An 18,702-nucleotide genomic window follows, 5' to 3' on the forward strand; every position below is an offset into this window, starting at 1 on the left:
CTGGAGTTTCTTTACATCCATGCACCTACTTGCACAATACAACCTTTTCCAATAACTAACCTTAGAGTGACAGCTAGTCTTTGCTTGGGCTCTATTGGTGTCCTGTAGTTGGTCGTCTGCTTGGTGAGGTCTGGGCCAACAAAAGACAGAAGAGTCTCTATCTCTTCTGCACTCATGCGGAAGTATCGGTGATGTCGGGCAGGGTCCAAGAGCAGCTCCTGGACAAGGTTGGTAGTATTGCCCATGCACCCTTCTCAGCACATTTATGGGATGCACCCATAACTTCCTCCTCCTTCCCTGTCTGCGCCTCCGTAATACAAGGGTGACCAACTCCTGTTTTAGCAGGTGGCGTCTGTTAATTAATGCTGTTTAGAAAATAATACATGAAGTATTGTTTATTTTTAGTTGTATAATATTACAGTTTCTTATTTCTTGGTTTTTTTATTCAGTAAATGCATTGTTCATATCTCATACCAGAGTGGTTTGGTTGTAAGGTGAAAGATACTGGCTAATTATAGTAATCAGCTTGCCATCATGTATATTATTGGAATTATGGAGACCTTGAGAGGAAAGTGCCTAAATGTGTAAAACTATTTGCATTTATTAAATGTATTAACTCCTGTCCTGGCATCACTTGTACAATATGCAATCATGTTATAACCCATGTTATCACTCCTCAATTGCGGTGAAATCACAATAATCAAAATACATTTCAACAGGGTCACTGAAAAATGCTGGCAAGAAAAGGCGCTAAAAACATCGCCCCCAACATAATATAATTGATTCAGATTTTTTTTTTTATATTTTAACCTGCTTGTTGTGATCGAATGTGGTGTTGGGGGAAAAAATCAATTTGCGCACAATGGCGCACGCGCGTGGCCAGGTTCCGTGTTAGGGACAGATCACAATTTACTGGGGGGAGGGGTGGTCCAAAATAGGGGTGGGTTGTCTAACTTTTTTTTTTGCTCTGGGGACGGTTGTGTGTTTTTTTTAATGGGCACAGAGGAGGGTTGTGGGTTTTGTTACTGGTTTGCATTCGCTATTTACAGGTTTTCCTATATAATCTCTTCTATCCTAACCACATTTCCTTATCTGCTTGCACGTGCCACCCTTTAATTAATGTGTTTTGGTACTTACCTTGTGCACTACGCTTTTCCTTGTTCTAACTTTTACTGTACCACAGGTCACTATAGTCTACTAGCCTAACTGTCTATCCTGCACTCTGTCCACCATTCATGGTGACAATAGTGGTAGTTGGAACATTTGTCCAGATCTGCAATAGGCTAACTAGCAATCTTACCACACATAAATGCATTCAAAGCTGCATCAATTGTAATATGAATCCACAAGAACAAATAGGAATAGCTGATAGGCAGTGGAGAGGTCAGGGGCATCATGAAAGAACAGTGAAGACGTGACACACAGCTCAAAAAGCTCCCTTATTGATCTTGTTAAGGGACAACACAATTATCCTACCTAGACTAGCCTACAACACTACAATGCAATGAACAATTGCATTATTGTTTTCAATCGAGTACAACATTCTACTCTTGGCTGCAGTGAATATGGCATATAAATAACTGAACAGAAGCCCCTGTGATTTGAATGTTTCATTCCATTTGGATCAGTTGTGGGTCTACTCGACAGTTTCTAAGGTCTAGAAAGGCACAGTAGCAGGCCAGTCTGGCTGGATTTGTACTTCTGATACTGAATGCACTGTCTGTTGCAGATCATCATTCTCCCAAGTCGTCCTATAATAATGTAGCCACATATGCTCCCAGCAGGCCCAGTTATTCAGGAAAGCTTATAAACACATGCTCTGCATCCTCTCGAATCCGCTCACTCTTAGAACCTAATGCTTCAATATAGCCTAAATATTTATCATTTAACTTTTAAAATGTATTATCTTTTATATATGGCATAAACACAACCAGTCACAATGTTTTAACCTGGTTAGGTTACTTCAAAAGTCTACTTTAGGCCTGTGCACATTCATCCAAAATATAATTTCAGCATCCTCGAAATGGCTTGACATTAACCAGGTTTCCAACCAACCCTTTTGTGCGAGTGAAATAGCCTGCATGTCCATAAGTTATGATGAACTTCACAGGGTAGAGAAAGTCCACCGAGAGGAGGTTGATGCTCCTTTCAATAAATATTGAGGGTCTTATTCTGGTGAATGATGATCAATGCTTGGCTGTCATTTGACAAATAAAAATAATCTCACACTTTTATCCATAATAATCTCATCATGTAGTGGTCTACACCTGCACTTTATCTGCAAACTGTTGGCTAGCGTGCACGTGCAATACCAGAATGGGCACATTCGCTATAGCCTACCAATACACAAAACATTTCGTGACAATACCGTCAGCGATAGAAACCCGATTAATTAGTATTTTATATTTGGTACATAGGAATTTAACCTCACAAGTCATTTTTATGTGCACTATATTTTATCTGCAACAAGTCAATTTGATGGATCACAACTCTGATGGGAAAATGTGCCAGGGTTTCCCTTAGCTGGTAGACCTAATTGCTGGCTTTTGGCCCCCCAAAAAATATAAAACTGATAACAATATAATGCTTATCTTTATACAATACATCTATATCTGTATAGCAGACGCAGTAGCCATCTGACATAAAGAAATGCATGTTGGTGTTGTAGCATGCCACCAGCGTATCTCTAACTCTCGTTTCATCTCTCTGGTGCTAGGCCTAAGCTTTTTTTATTTATTGTTTATATGAATACCATACAGTCGACACCTAAGCCTATAGGCCTATACATGCAATGCCCTGATGCATTTAGTGCTCAAATCTCCAACAACTGAACCATGAGGTGGACAATTATTGTTTTAGGAAAGTAGCCAAAAAATAAATAAAAAAGAAGCTATAAAGATTTGAATATGCTACACATCGAAACCCAAGGAATAGTGTTTTTGGAATTTGTTATAGGCTGTTAAGGACATGTAAATGTGGCTCATTTTGCCAATATCCCTTTTTTATTGATTGTGTTGGCTGTGCCAGGTTGGATCTGAATGGATGTTTGGTACATTTCTCAAATGTCAGGTAAATTAAAATCTTCACGGTTACGTTGTCCAGCGCCAACACTTTCTTGAAGGAAACTCTGAAAATTCTTATTTTAATTTTATACCGATTTTTGAACATTCACATGAAAATCTATCTCCAATTGGATGGAAACCTAGCTATAGAAACCCTAAAGACTATGCAAGTGCCATAGTTCAGTGTAACTTTAAATATGCCTGCACATCATGGTTCACCAGCAGCTTCAAGCATCTAAAGAATAGCCTAAAGCTACAGACCATCAAAACAAGCTTGAAAGAATAGTGCTTAAACTCCCCCTCATTCTCTTCTGGAGGTTGAGAATGTTTTGTCTATCTCTGTAATGTGTCTGTATCTATATAGCCTAATTGATTGTATTTATGTTTTTGTTTTTTTTTAAATAGGAACGACAATGGAAATAAGTCCCCGACTTTATTGTGCAATCCTGGTCACTTAAAAAAGATCTTAGTTTATTTTTGCATTTTGTTTTACTGATAAAAATCTATCCAAAGTGTGCAGCTACATCTGTTACAAAACACCAAACAGCTTAATGACATTGGGAGATTGCCTAGCCAAGCCTTCGATACTGGGTAAACCTACAAGGTAGGGAATAGGGCTGTCCCTGTCCCAAAGAAATCTTGGTCGACAGAGTCTCTTCTTTCGACCAATCAAATTTTCAAATGTGCATTTTTCCATATATAAAAAAACTCTGTGTTTTAATAAAATCAACTATATGCACTGAGTTTGTCTGATCATTTAAGCACACTGTTTGATGAAGACACAAATGTCTCGAGGGAGCCCAATGGAAATTGATTTGGGCTTGGCTCGGACTTGCCGAGTTCTGTTACCGAAATCCCTAATTTGTTAGGAAAAACATTCCCTATTCCCTCAACCCTTGCTCTCTTTATGTGACCAATAGAGCCTAACCTATAGCATATCATAATCACATGAATAAATTGGTTATAACAAACTCCAACATTAAGACGGCTAAACAGGATGCAATCTTAGGCCTACAGTGCGATGGTGGTTACACAAGGCTACTATACTAAGCCTAATAATGATCATGACATTACTTATTATTATAATGATGATCCTAATAATAGTAATAATAACAATAAAAATATCAAGAAGAATGAAGGTATAGGAGCTAGAGCTGTGTGTGTAGCCTATTATGTGTGACAAACAGGTGCTGTTAGATTACAATAATACATTTCTGACCATTTGGAACCGTGTAAAAAACACTAAATATATGATAAGAAATACCAGAGAGCCTGTTCTAACAAAAACAAAATGTAAGGCCTTTATTACATCATAGCAAAGATTAAAAACAGCCGAAATGGGGAAATTGTTATATCCAACATGTTGCAGTTGTGTGAGGCTTAGAGCTCACGGAATCGGTAGGCTATTAAATAAACTGTCAAACAGGCAGCATAAGCAGGATCTGTCTGATTTCTGTAAATATACACTGAGTATACAAACCATTAAGAACACCTGCTCTTTCCATGACAGACTGACCAGGTGAATCCAGCTGAAAGCTATGAATACCTTATTGATGTCACTTGTTAAATCCACTTTAATCACTGTAGATGAAGAAGAGGAGACAGGTGAAATAATCACTTTTAAGGATCTATCACCTTTAAGCATTCCTCATGAAGCTGGTTGAGAGAATGCCAAGAGCATGCAAAGGTGTCATCAAGGCAAAGGGTGGCTACTGAAGAATCTCAAATATGAAATAGATTTTGATTTGTTTAACACTTTTTTGGTTACTACATGATTCCATGTGTGTTCTTTCATAGTGTTGATGTCTTCACTATTATTCTACTACGTAGAAAATAGTAAAACTTTTGACTGGTACTGAAAAAATTATAAAAATTGCATCAAAATGTAGAAAATCAGATTCCCCCTAGCTGATCATTTTGACTATTTTGTGACAATGTGAATTCCTTTGTGACAATGTAACCCTTTCCCCAAGACTCATACAGCTGCTGCAGTTGACGTTTTCCCCCATACATGTCAATCTACAGCAACCTGTAATAAAGGTTTATAAATAAATCCTATGACTCACACTCCAATGCAATTGAGGTGCACAGCACAGTATTTCATAACTGTACAGTATGTGCCATTCAAACAGATGAGAATTCAAATAAATCAACAGTGTTTTGTGCAGAACTGGATTAATTGTGGGCACAGTGAGGAGCTTTATTAAAGGGAAGGCAGGAAAAGTGTATTTGCCAGGGCTGTGGCAAAAGGGCACTTGCAAAAAGGACAAAGTGGATGTGGATGAAAAAGAGAAAACAAAGGAGGGAGAAAAGAGGCAGTAGGCCTCGCCATACCCCTGTTCGACTAGAGTGTGGGCGCATTAGCATTCTCAAAGCAGGCTCCTATGTCTTTCTTTCTAAGCCTTTGTCAAGCTTCCTGTGCATAGTGAGCTGCAATCCTGATTTTCAATAAGTTGATGGGCGAAGCGCCGGGGAGCTTTATACGCACCAGAGTCACGATGCACCGACAAGTGGCTCTGCACATTTAAGTCCCATTACCCAGGTGACCTGCGCCAAACGAGTAGGAATAAACAAATGTGGCTTGATGTTTTCTCCTACGTGCCCGGGCATGTTGATTTGTTTCTTGCCTGTGTTCCCCTCATTGGTGTAATGTAGTGATGGGTTGTTCACGAACAAACTAATCTTTTTGAACTACTCTTTTTGGTGAATGTCGGGAAACAAATCGCTTCAGAGAAAGAGCCGTGATGTCCTACAGTTGCTACTGATTTTTGTGCTAAAGACAGCAATTATCTTTAGATAATTTATAAAAACATTCTCTGAAGATAGTAATTCCTTCCTCACTGCAGGAGCAATTAATAGGAAGGAGAGAGCCTCATTCTGATTCACACCCATTCTTTGCAGTGTGTTTAATTATTTATTTATTTTTTCTTTGCAGACAATCTAATAATTTGGTCAGTTAAACATTTATTTTAACGTGCATGTCACAATCTGACATAATGGCAGTCAACATTTTAGGCTTTACATTAGCCATTAGCAATTTTGTTCATGGTTTCAGGTACATGTTTAAGCACTACTGAACGAGGAGACGTTTGGGAGCCAAATGAATGTCTCTTTTCATCGAAAATACCCGGAATGCCCATCACTAGTGTAATATGTACTGTGAAAAACAGAATAGTTTGTATACGCCGTGTTTGCCTGCGAGCGTAGTGGCGTAGTCTCTATATTGCTAGTCTCTCTATATACTCTGATCAAAGTGATGTTCACCGTTCTGTGAAGTCTTTCAGGTCAATGAAGTGTTGATTAGCAGCCTACTGATAAGATCTCACTTGATTGCGCTCCAAGGATAATCATCCTTGATGTGAAGTGCATTTTCAAGGCTTCAGTTATCCTGTTCCTTCTTGTGTTTTTGCCACAATATAACTTGTCCATACAGGTGTAGGATCTTAATGTAGATATAGGATCTCAAGGCCTTGCTACAACTGCATCCATTGTCTTAACGCCTTTAGCATGGAAATATTCCATCACGTGAAAACGGGGAAAGCCATCAATATCCACAGCAGAACCACCTGTGCTTCATCGCATAAAGTGCCCTTGCGGGCTTAGCTATGTGGCAAAAAACTAAGCGATAACCTATGGGCTGCATCATTGAACATAAGTCATCCATTCATAGAAACGATCAACAGTGTCCTGTCACCAAACACTTCACAGAATGTAATCACGACATTACAACACTCAAGTTCATTGCGATGGAGAAGGTTCACATGCCCTGTAGGGGTGGGGACATTGATAATCTCCAACTAAAACGTTAATGCTTCTGGATCCATTAACTGCACACTGTCTCCCCTGAGGGGCTTAGTAAGTTACTCGATCACAGATGCTTTAAAAATGTTTTTATCTGTATGATGGCCATGTTGTGTTTTGATGTATTTTCATCAATATTGTCATGGGTGTATTGCTTAAAAAAGTACCCTATATATAATCATGTTGACCTATGATTCTGTCTGAATGCATTGCCTAATATGTATACCTTCGTAAATATTGTATATATAGGAAAATATTGTCAGCTATGCCTCACTAATTGATTGCTTAACGAAGTGTTTAATTTAACCCCCTAGAGGCGATTGACAAACCAGTGGATCAATCTAAGTAACATAATAAAATAATCCCCATCAAAATCCGTCAGTTTAAGCTACAGATATCTGTTTTGCACTGGAAGCATCTCAATCCACCGCATCCGCCGACGTTGCACTTTCACATCTGCGGTGAAAGGTGGAAGAGCTAGAGTGGTGTTTGTCAGGCCATAAGACACCCCAAAAATCAGCCTTCTCACAAAACCATCTGTAGTGTCCGAACGGTTTGACCTACAAACTATTACAGGAAGGGGAGACTGATGAACATGATGGTTTTGCTTTACGACCCGCACAGGTGTCACAGGATTTGTCTGAAGGTAACCAGTACCGGTAAAAAAAAATTATAGGGAGTATTAAGGTGGTTTTGTGCCTTCCCAAAAAAGGGGTTGAATGTGTAAAAAAATAATATTCAGTACCAGTACCAGTTTGGATACACCTACTTATTAGAGTTTTTTTTTTTTTTTTTTTTACAATTTTCTATGTTTTAGAATAATAGTGAAGACATCAAAACTATGACGATGAACCTTTGCCCCAGTCTGAGGTCCTGAGCTCTCTGGAGCAGGTTTTCATCAAGGAAATCTCTGTACTTTGCTCCTTTCATCTTCCCTCGATCATGACAAGTCTCCCAGTCCATGCCGCTGAAAAACATACCTTAGGGATATTGCCTGTTTTTCTCCAGACGTGACGCTTGGCATTCAGGCCAAAGAGTTCAATCTTGGTTTCATCAGACCAGAGAATCTTGTTTCTCATGGTCTGAGAGTCCTTTAGGTGACAGCCCAAACGGGCGGTCATGTGCCTTTTACTGAGGAGTGTGTTCTGTCTGGCCACTCTACCATAAAGGCCTGATTGGTAGAGTGTTGCAGAGACGGTTGTCCTTCTGGAAGGTTCTCCCATCTTCACAGAGGAATTCTGGAGCTCTGTCAGAGTGACCATCGAGTTCTTGATCACCTCCCTGACCAAGGCCTTTCTCCCCCAATTGCTCAGTTTGCCCGGGTGGCCAGCTCTAGGAAAAGTCTTGGTGGATCCAAACTTCTTCCATTTAGGAATGACAGAGGCCCCTGTCTTCTAGGGGACCTTCAATGCTGCAGAAATGTTTTGGCACACATCTCCAGATCTGTGCCTCAACACATTCATGGCTCTACGGACAATTCCTTCGACCTCATGACTTGATTTTTACTCTGAAATTACATTGCCAACTGTGGGACCTTATTTAGACTGGTGTGTACCTTTCCAAATCATGTCCAATCAATTGAATTTACCAGAGGTGGGCTCCAATCAAGTTCTAGAAACATCTCAAGGATGATCAATGGAAACAAGATGCACCTGAACTCCGTTTCGAGTCTCAGAGCAAAGGGTCTGAATACTTATGTAAGTAAGGTATTTCATTTGTATTTTTTTATTAATGTGTAAAACTGTGTAAAAACCTGTTTTCACTTTTTCATTATTGGGTGTTGTGTGTAGATTGATGAGGGTTTTTATTTATTTAATCAATTTTAGATTAAGGATGTAATTTAACAAAATGTGGAAAGGAAGGGGTGTGAATACTTTCCAAATGCACTGTATATATGTACAGTATCTGTAAACATGCTACACAGGTGTCACAAACATGAGGGGAGCCACGAAGATGTTTGATCCACACACACCAATAAAACCTTTATCACACTGACACATGAGCTCTGTCTCAACAGGCCTCAATGAAGTGGCTGTAATACTCAGCGCCAGTAGATCCTGGTGCATAATAGCCTGTTACTAGAATCTACTACATACCATTATGTACAGTACCAGTCAAAAGTTTGGACACACCTACCCATTCAATGTTTTTATTTTATTTATTTTTTTACTATTTTCTACATTGTAGAATAATAGTGAAGACATCAAAACTATGAAATTACACATATGGAATCATGTAAAAACCAAAAATGTGTTAAACAAATCAAAATATATTTGCTTCAAAGTAGCCACACTTTGCCTTGATGACAGCTTTGCACACTCTTGGCATTCTCTCAACCAGCTTGATGAGGTAGTCACCTGGAATGCATTTTAATTAACAGATGTGCCTTGTTGAAAGTTAATTTGTGGAATTTCTTTCCTTCTTAATGCGTTTGAGCCAATCAGATGTGTTGTGACAAGGTAGGGTGTCACACCCTGATCTGTTTCACCTGTCCTTGTGCTTGTCTCCACCCTCCTCCAAAAATAAAGAAAAACCCTGTAATGAGAATGTGTGTCCAAACTTTTGACTGGTACTGTATGTTGGAGTGTTGCTTATTTTTTTAGCAGGTACAAGGACTTGCACTATGTATAGAGAAAAAAAGGAATACACTGAAACACATTGATGCAACTTTCTACAGGGAATAATGACAGAATAATTTACAATCGGCTAGATGCATGCAGTACATACATTTGCATTTTACATTACAGCACAATGTTAATGTACTATGTGCCATGTTATTACCACTGAAAAGTGCTGCCCAGTTTTCTTAAATGTGTCATTGTTTCCTCTTCCCTGGGGAATAAAACATATAAATAACATGTACTATTTGAAATGACAATGTAAATCTTATAAAATTACAATAAAAAACATTGAAAGTATTTTTTGTCAAAGAAATATTGTAGTTATGTTTTTGCAGTTTTTTAATTCCTTTCATATTCAGGTGTCTGAATTGTCTTACTACTTCGATTAATTCGCCTATAATGCAGCAGACATACTGTACATTTGTACAGATTGACCCCCTTTGACACCACGATGCCCTGATCTACAAATCTACTCGCCTCGCATCACAGGATCCAAATAATCTCTCTCCCCTCTGAAGTGTTTCTACAAGAGACATGATTGACTCAATTTGGTAGGAAGTAAGTGACATAAGCACAACACCTAATGCATTTCGATCCAGTGTACCCCAACTCCTCGAGCAGACTTGAAAACTCTAAAGTGCCTCTACTTCCACCAGTATATTGAACACTCAAACGTGTCTACACATACACCTCTTCCATCCATCATTAGCGTCACAAAGAGTAAGCCAGTGATAAATCATGGTTTCCCTGTGATTATAGATAGGGATCGAATTAAAGAACCCGTAAGCTGCGATTATTTCATGGCCGGTTAGCCTTTGATCACAGTTTTGTTTGATGGAGATCCATCTCAGGGAAAGGGAAATAGGCAGGTGACACACGTTCTTCTTTGAAGAAGCAAGAAATCAATTTGGCTGTATTTGTATAAACTATATTCATCCATTTTTCTACATTTTCCTGGAGTACACCGGTGTGTACTCGCTTTGATCTTTCCCCTGTAAGATCATGCAGTGTACACACACTGTCAATAGGGAAGCACAACAAGTCAAAGATGTATTCAGAATCTTTGCACACTGATCAAAGGATTCAGCCATATAGACTTGTGTTCTCATTAGCTGTCTACACAAATCTATACAGGAAATCTATTGGGGGATGCTTTGACAAGAGACAAATCTCCCAAAGGTTGTGACAAATTGATAACTGACAGAAGAGAGAAATATGTTTGCTCAGAGACATGTGCAGTTTGAAGAAGACTGGCTTTTACTAATGAGGTTACTTTTTATAACAAAGTCTTATTTACGTTTCGGTATACTGTTGACATCCCAAAGTGGTTGAATGTTGAATCCATTCAAAGTAGGAGCAGAGCCATTTGACTAGTGGCAGCAGTCCCCGTGATCCACTGAAATAGAGTAGCAAGGGCTTTGTGGGATTATTAAGAGCTGTAATTACAATATTAAATGCTGATTTAATTTCTACACAAGAGAAGAACCAGCTTCGGTAGACCCTTCATAAGGCCTACATAAAAGTAATTTTATTTATCAGCAAATGTCATATAAATGGTGACAAAAGACTTGTACTACAAATCGCAAAGCACCAGATGTAAAGACCTGTTATTTATAACATTTACTGTATCTCTAGCTTAAATTGACAGATTTTGAAGGGACGTTTTACATTTTGTTACACTATATATACAAAGTATGTGGACACCCCTTCAAACTAGTGGATTTGGCTATTTCAGCTACACCTGTTGCCGACAGGTGTATAAAATCGAGCACACATCCATGCAATCTCCATAGACAAAACATTGTCAGTAGAATGGCCTTACTAAAGAGCTCAGTGACATTTAACGTGGCACAATAATAACCAACAAGTCAGTTAGTCAAATTTCTGCCCTGCTAGAGCTGCCCCGGTGAACTGTAAGTGCTGTTATTGTGATGTGGAAACGTCTAGGAGCAACAGCGGCTCAGCCGCGAAGTGGTAGGCCACACAAGCTCACAGAACGGGACCGCCTGAAGTCCTGAAGTGCGTAATGCGTAAAAATCATCTGTCCTTGGTTGCAGAACCCCAAACTGCCTCTGGAAGTAACGTCAGCACAAGAACTGTTTGTCGGGAGCTTCATGAAATGGGTTTTCATGGCCGAGCAACCGCACACAAGCCTAAGATCAACATGCGCAATGCCAAGCATCGCCTGGAGTGGTGTAAAGCTCACCACCATTGGACGAATCTGAGTTTGGCAGTTGCCAGGAGAACGCTACCTTCCTGAATGCATAGTGCCAACTGTAAAGTTTGGTGGAGGAGGAATAATTTTCTGGGACTGTTTTTCATGGTTTGTGCTAGGTCCCTTAGTTCCAGTGAAGGGAAATCTTAACAGTACAGCATACAATGACATTCTATACAATTCTGTGTTTCCAACTTTGTGGCAACAGTTTGGGGAAAGCCATTTCCTGTTTCAGCATGACAATACCCCTGTGCACAAAGCAAGGTCCATACAGAAATGGTTCGTCAAGTGGAAGAACTTGACTGGCCTGCACAGAGCCCTGACCTCAACCCCATCAAAGACTTTTAGGATGAATTGGAACGCTGACTGTGCGCCAGGCTTAATCGCCCAACATCGGTGCCCGACTTCACTAATGCTTGTGGATGAATGGAAGCAAGTCCCCACAGCAATGTTCCAACATCTAGTGTGGAAAGCCTTCACAGAAGAGGGGCGGCGGTTATAGCAGTAAAGGGGGGACCAACTCAATATTAATGCCCATGATTTTAGATTGAGATCTTCGACAAGCAGGTGTCCACATACCATGTAGTGTAGAACTATCAATCAGTGATATTGTTCTGTCAGTCATGCTTTTTTCATTGCCATCATTGTTACGAAATTATCATAATACTGCAGTTTAATGCTTTAACATGTTCTCAATTTATTTTAAAAGAGCAGCTTCTGCTAATTTGAAGGAAAGATTCACCCATTTTGAATGTTATGTTCATGTTTTCATGTCTATCTGAGCTATTGCCGTTCAAGCAGGTAGAAATGCGAGAGTTACATCATGACACTCTTCTGCCTCCTTAATTTGGTATCATATGTTGTAGTGCCGTGTAAATTGATTTGTCAGTATAAAAATGTTATACAGTCACCTCCAAAATATTTGGCACCCTTGATAAAGATGAGCAAAACAAGACTGAATAAAATAAATAATACAATTGCTGAGCTATATTAAAGGCAAAAAAAAATGGAAAAGGTGATTAATGATTTTATACCAATTCAATTGCTCAGAGAAAGTATGAAAGAGTATTAGGGCCAATTGAATTACAAAAGAAAACGGTGTTGAGTGGTGGTAAATAAAATAACATGGCTCGTTAGCTTTTTTCTTCAACTTGTATTTATTTAGGGGAACCCATTGAGACCAGGGTCTCAATTACAATGGCACCCTAAGTACAACAATACACCAAATTCAAAATGATCAATACAATGTTTATTAACTACAAATTACAGAGTCAACACTACAGCTTGAAACATCACATATACAATTATTACTAGTGGAAACTCAAGAGTTAACCATTCCAGTGAACAGGTTTGGTGTCTCATATTGTTTTGTTTTAACAGCGAAGTCAGGTAGGTAAGCAGCTTGTGCCGTCGAGCTTTGTAAACAAAAGGTAGTAATGAAGGGATCTACGGGAGTTTAATGAGGACCATCCAACCTTTTGATACAGGATGCAGTGTACCTGTGATAAAGCTAAGGGCGCTATGATAGACCGCATCCAAACCTTTAAGAGTAATGTTTGCTTGCATTTCGATAAATGGTGTCACCATAGCATTTGAAGTCCTCTAGTTTGTGTAAGTAAATATATAATATCCCTAAGCTATTGTTGCTAAAATGTTGAAATTAGTTTAATTATCATGATGATAAATGATAATTGCTAGCTGGCTCTGTGAAATTACATATATGTTGGCCAATCGACATGTTCATTGTGATTTAAAAAGAAATAATGTGGTGTAATGCAAGGAGGGAGAGGGGTGATACCTGGCCAATGCAGGGGCGAGGAGGGTTAAAAAGGAGGGGTCACGCATGACTAGAGCAGAGTTGATCAGTAGTGGGGCGTGGGTAAAATCACTGGGGAACCCAAATCTCCCCCCTCAAAAAAACAAATATTGTTGTGATATTTGCGTTGTTTGCTCTATAACATTTTAGTTTATACAGTGCATTCGGAAAGTATTCAGACCTTGTGACTTTTTCACATTTTGATACGTTACAGCCTTATTCTAAATTGACAACGCAAAAACATATTTTTATACATTTTTGCAAATGCTTTAAAAAACAACATCTCATATCACATTTACATACGTTTTCAGACCCTTTACTCAGTACTTTGTTTGCAGCTATTACATCCTCGAGTCTTTTTGGGTATGACGCTACCAGCTTGGCACACCTGTATTTGGGGACTTTCTCCCATTCTTCTCTGCAGATCCTCTCAAGCTCTGTCTGTTTGGGTGGGGAGCATCGCTGCTCTCTGCTGGGCCACTCAAGGACATTCAGAGACTTGTCCCAAAGCCACTCCTGCATTGTCTCGGCTGTGTGCTTAGGGTTGTTGTTCTGTTGGAAGGTGAACCTTCGCCCCAGTCCGAGGTCCTGAGCGCTCTGGAGCAGGTTTTCATCAAGGATCTCTCTTTACTTTGCTCCGTTAATATTTCCCTCGATCCTGACTAGTCTCCCAGTCCCTGCTGCTGAAAAACATCCCCACAGCATGATTCTGCCACCACCATGTTTCACCGTAGGGATGGTGCACGGTCTCCTCCAGACGTGACGCTTAGCATTCAGACCAAAGAGTTCTATCTTGGTTATATCAGACCAGATAATCTTGTTTCTCATGAACTGAGAGTCCCTTAAGTTTCTATTGGCAAACTCTAAGCGGGTTGTCATGTGACTTTTACTGAGGAGTGGCTTCCGTCTGGCCACTCTACCATAAAGTCCTGATTGGTGGAGTGGTGCAGAGATGGTTGTCCTTCTGGAAGGTTCTCCCATGTCCACAGAGGAACTCTGGAGCTCTTTCAGATTTACCTTCAGGTTCTTGGTCATTGAACTCAACACAGGTGGACTCCAATCAAGTTGTAGAAACATCTTAAGGATGATCAATGAAAACAGGATGCATCTGAGCTCAGTTTCTAGTCTCATAGAAAATGGTCTGGATACTTATTTAAATTAGGTATTTCTGTTTTATATTGATTTGCAAAAAATTCTATAAACCTTTTTTCGAATTGTCATTATGGAGTAATGTGTGTAGATTGATGAGGAAATGTTTTTATTTAATACATTTTAGAATAAGGCTGGAACGTAACAAAATTAGGAAAATGGGAAGGTGTCTGAATAATTTACGAATGCACTGTATACCTTGCAAACATGATATATAGGCCTAAGGCCGAGACAAGAAGATACAGTGGCAGAATAAACTCAACCACACCTTATTTATCACAAAAGCTGAGAGCAACCTCTGTTCGGTGAAGTCCACAAAGCATAATGCATGTAACAAATTGTTACATGACCTACAGAATGGTCAAGCAAGTTAATCTTTCCAAAATGTTTAGACAACTTAAACAACTATTGGTATCAAAGCACAAGGCAAGACCCAAATGCAGACACAGGAGGCAGAAGGTTGGAGTTTTACAATGTTTATTAATCCAGAAGGGGTAGGCAAGAGAATGGTTGTGGACAGACAAAAAGGTCAAAACCAGATCAGTGTCCAGGAGGTACAAAGTGGCAGGCAGGCAGAATGGTCAGGCAGTCGGGTACAAAGTCCAGAAACAGGCAAGGGTCAAACCCAGGAGGACTAGAAAAAGGAAAATGCAAAAAGCAATAGAACCGGAAAAACGCTGGTTGACTTGGAAACATACAAGACGAACTGGCACAGAGAGAGGAAACACAGGGATAAATACACTGGTACAGAGAGACAGGAAACACAGGGATGAATACACTAGGAAAAACAAGCGACACCTGGAGGAGGTGGAGACAATCACAAGGACAAGTGAAACAGATCAGGGCGTGACAATTGGTTTAGAACCAGGGAGAGTTACCAAAAATCGCAAAGAAAACAGGAGCTACGGTGCCTCCACTATTCCAGCACCATTTAAACTTCAACATCATCAAATCATCGATGCTTAGTCTAATACAGTGACAACTAAAATATACCAAAAACGATTTAGTCCAATCAACATGAGCTAAATATGATGTGGCTGTCCATGGTTCTGATTTATTCTAGCCTAACTTCCTTACATGGGTAACGATGAGCCAGCTAGTTAACATTAGCCTACTACATCTAGCTACATATTGAACTTCCATCCTCTCAGGCCAACATCACAATGTATGAAATTATGGTTGGATCAGAATCGTCGTTATAATCATTGGCCAGTACGGATAATTAAGTAAAACCACACATCCAAATCCCTGTCTCCATCCATGGCTAATTAAGGAAATGGACAATTTTAGCTAGCTAGCCACCGGTGGACAACAACACAACGAGATGCGACAATTCAAGTTTTCTGCCAATTACGTTTAGCTTTTGATGTAATATGATTGGTGTGAAGCCAAATCCAAACTGGCTTCCCTTGACAACTTTTTTTTTGTGGCCAGACCATTCACAGTTGAGCTCACTCAGTTTACCTCAACACTGATAAGCTATAATTTGAAAAACTTTTTTAAATCAAATGCTAGTTGGCTTCTCCTGCATTCAATGCCACAGGGGTGGCAACAATGTCATACTCTTTTTGACCAAACAGCATCAGATAGATGGGCTTCAGAGTCAGAGGGGCTCTGTTTCGCTTGCTCGAATGCTTTCTCCGGTGAGATACATTCAGCCTCTTGCAAATTTAAAGAAACGAATAAACACAGAAAGACAAAAGATAAGTGTTTTTGTTTGTTTATTATTTTAAAAAATTATGGGAAGCATGGCTTCCCTTAGCATCAATGAATACATACCACACCACATCAATGAATACACACCATTGACTATGGGAGGGATACTTGAATAGGGGAGGGATGAGGGTTGAGGACGAGGGATAACACTTGACTAGTGCAGGGTTAACACTAGGAGAGCGTCATGTTGATCATTGTATGTATTATTTATTAAATTGAGAGAGTATATGACAACAGGATGAATATCTTTAACACCATTCATAATTAGTTATATAACATCTTATGGCGTTACTCATCACTATTTAAAAGTGCTTATGACATGTTATGACAAATGTTATAAAAGCTTTATGAAAGGTAATAAAGTGTTAACAACATAACTTAATTAATATATTTGTCCATACTTGTCACTTCTGTAACAACGTTATATCTATGCTCCATGCATATTAAACTGTGTGTATCTGCGTGTGTGTGTGTGCATGCGTGTGTAGGTCATTCAGGCATCTTGCTGCAGTCTGCTCTTCAGGAGGAGGAAGGGGGTGGCGACACGGAGGACAGTGAGAAGCCACAACCCTTCCCTCAGCCAGAGCTCAGACTATCCCAGGCCCTGACAGACCTTAAGAGCCAGGTTTGGTTCGGAGAAGCCCATTACACTTATTTTATTTAACCTTTTATATTCATACAGTTTTGGTTAACTGAGATGAAGATCTACTTTGCAAGAGAGAACCTTTCAATGTATAGCAGCAGTTGTCAGTCACAAAAGTTACACGTATACAGAACAAAGTGAAAACCCAAAACCTTATTTCCATTCACATAATGTCATTTTCTATGATTTATACTTACAGCACAGTACTTGATGGTGTGTTTGTTTGTGATATCCTTTCAAAGAAGATCCATTTAAATGGGTCAACTTTATTTTACGTACTGTACAGTATATGCGTGGAATAATTTTTGTATTTAAAATGGCCCCGAAAAATATATATATGCCATCCATAGCCTGCACTCACATAGTGAATGGAGGTTAGGTTTTCAATTCTCTGGTAACAGACATTCCTGCAGTCAGCATGCCAATTGCATGCTCCCTTAAAACTTGAGACATATGTGGCATTCAAAACTTCACATTTTAAAGTGTCCTTTTATTGTCCCCAGCTCAAGGTGATCATGCTGTTTAATGAGTTTGTTGATATGCCACACCAGTTGTCAGGTGGATGGATTATATTGGCAAAGGAGAAATGCTCACCAATAGGGATGTAAAACAAATACATTTTTGTGCGTATGGATTTTTCCCCAGTTCCTTAAATATGGGACCAACACTTCACATGTTGCATTTATATTTTTGTTCATTTACATTTTTGTTCAGTTTAATATGTACACCTATGTAATAAAGAATCGTAATATTATAGAACCCAAACATTCAGGAACATTTGAATTTAAAGTATGTAAACGTAACATGATGAACAGGAAAGATATTAACTCTCGAGGGTGGCAAATAAAATATAGCTGAAATCCACACCTGGAAATGACACAAAAAAAGACCCAGCTGTTTGGTCAACCCAGCATGAGAGTAAAAAAATACCCAACTGATGGTTAAATGAACCAAAGTTTGGGTAATTTCAACAACCCAACTTGTTGGGTTATTCACACCACCCAACTGTCTGGGTCAAAATAACCCAGCGTGTGTTGTGTCCAATATTTATCGAGCGCTGGGTTATCAAATAACCTAAATTGGGTTGTTTTTAACACAGCATTTGTTTTGTGTGTGTCTATGGCCCTCTATGCAAGATATGTTTGTAACAGCATTTGGGATTGCTCCATCTTGGGAACAGGTATAAATTGAATAACAATGAAATCCTGAAACAATTCAGATGTGAAAATACCCTATTCTATACAAAGTAATTGGAATAATTAAGTGTTTGCCCCTTGAAATTATAGTTTAAGTGGATTTCAGTGCTGCAGCTAGGCACTGTGATCAATGACACAGTGGGAGAGGGAGACAAAGGGAGGCACCTCTCTCTGTCTCCTGCTGTGCACATCGATCATGCATTGCATTGAAGGAAAGGGGAGGGAATAGAGAGCAAACCTCTTCATGAACTCAAAGCAAGGTGAGAACAGCTGCCATATCAGAACATGTCTCCTTCCAGGTTTAAAAACAACAAATAAACAGACCTTTTCTCCTCCCTTAAAAACACAGAGCACACTCACTTATGTAAGGGTTGTTAATGTTATAGTTTTTTAGTTAAATATGCACAACTTCTTTTCAGGTTTTACATATGACCAAAAACGCAGGCTACATCAGCCAGAGTAATACCATGTAGCAATGCATTA

At 39.3% G+C, this 18,702-nt stretch overlaps 1 long non-coding RNA gene across 1 annotated transcript in view; it reads right to left on the reverse strand.

Annotated features, from left to right (window-relative positions):
* The window catches only part of LOC149972023 (uncharacterized), an 85,889-nt gene that overhangs the window by 5,673 nt on the left and 61,514 nt on the right, over positions 1–18,702 (reverse strand). The window lies entirely within an intron of this gene.

The sequence above is a fragment of the Oncorhynchus mykiss genome, chromosome 25, assembly GCF_057628025.1.
Source record: "Oncorhynchus mykiss isolate SJ-2025 chromosome 25, ASM5762802v1, whole genome shotgun sequence".
In the NCBI taxonomy this organism is placed as follows: domain Eukaryota; kingdom Metazoa; phylum Chordata; class Actinopteri; order Salmoniformes; family Salmonidae; genus Oncorhynchus; species Oncorhynchus mykiss.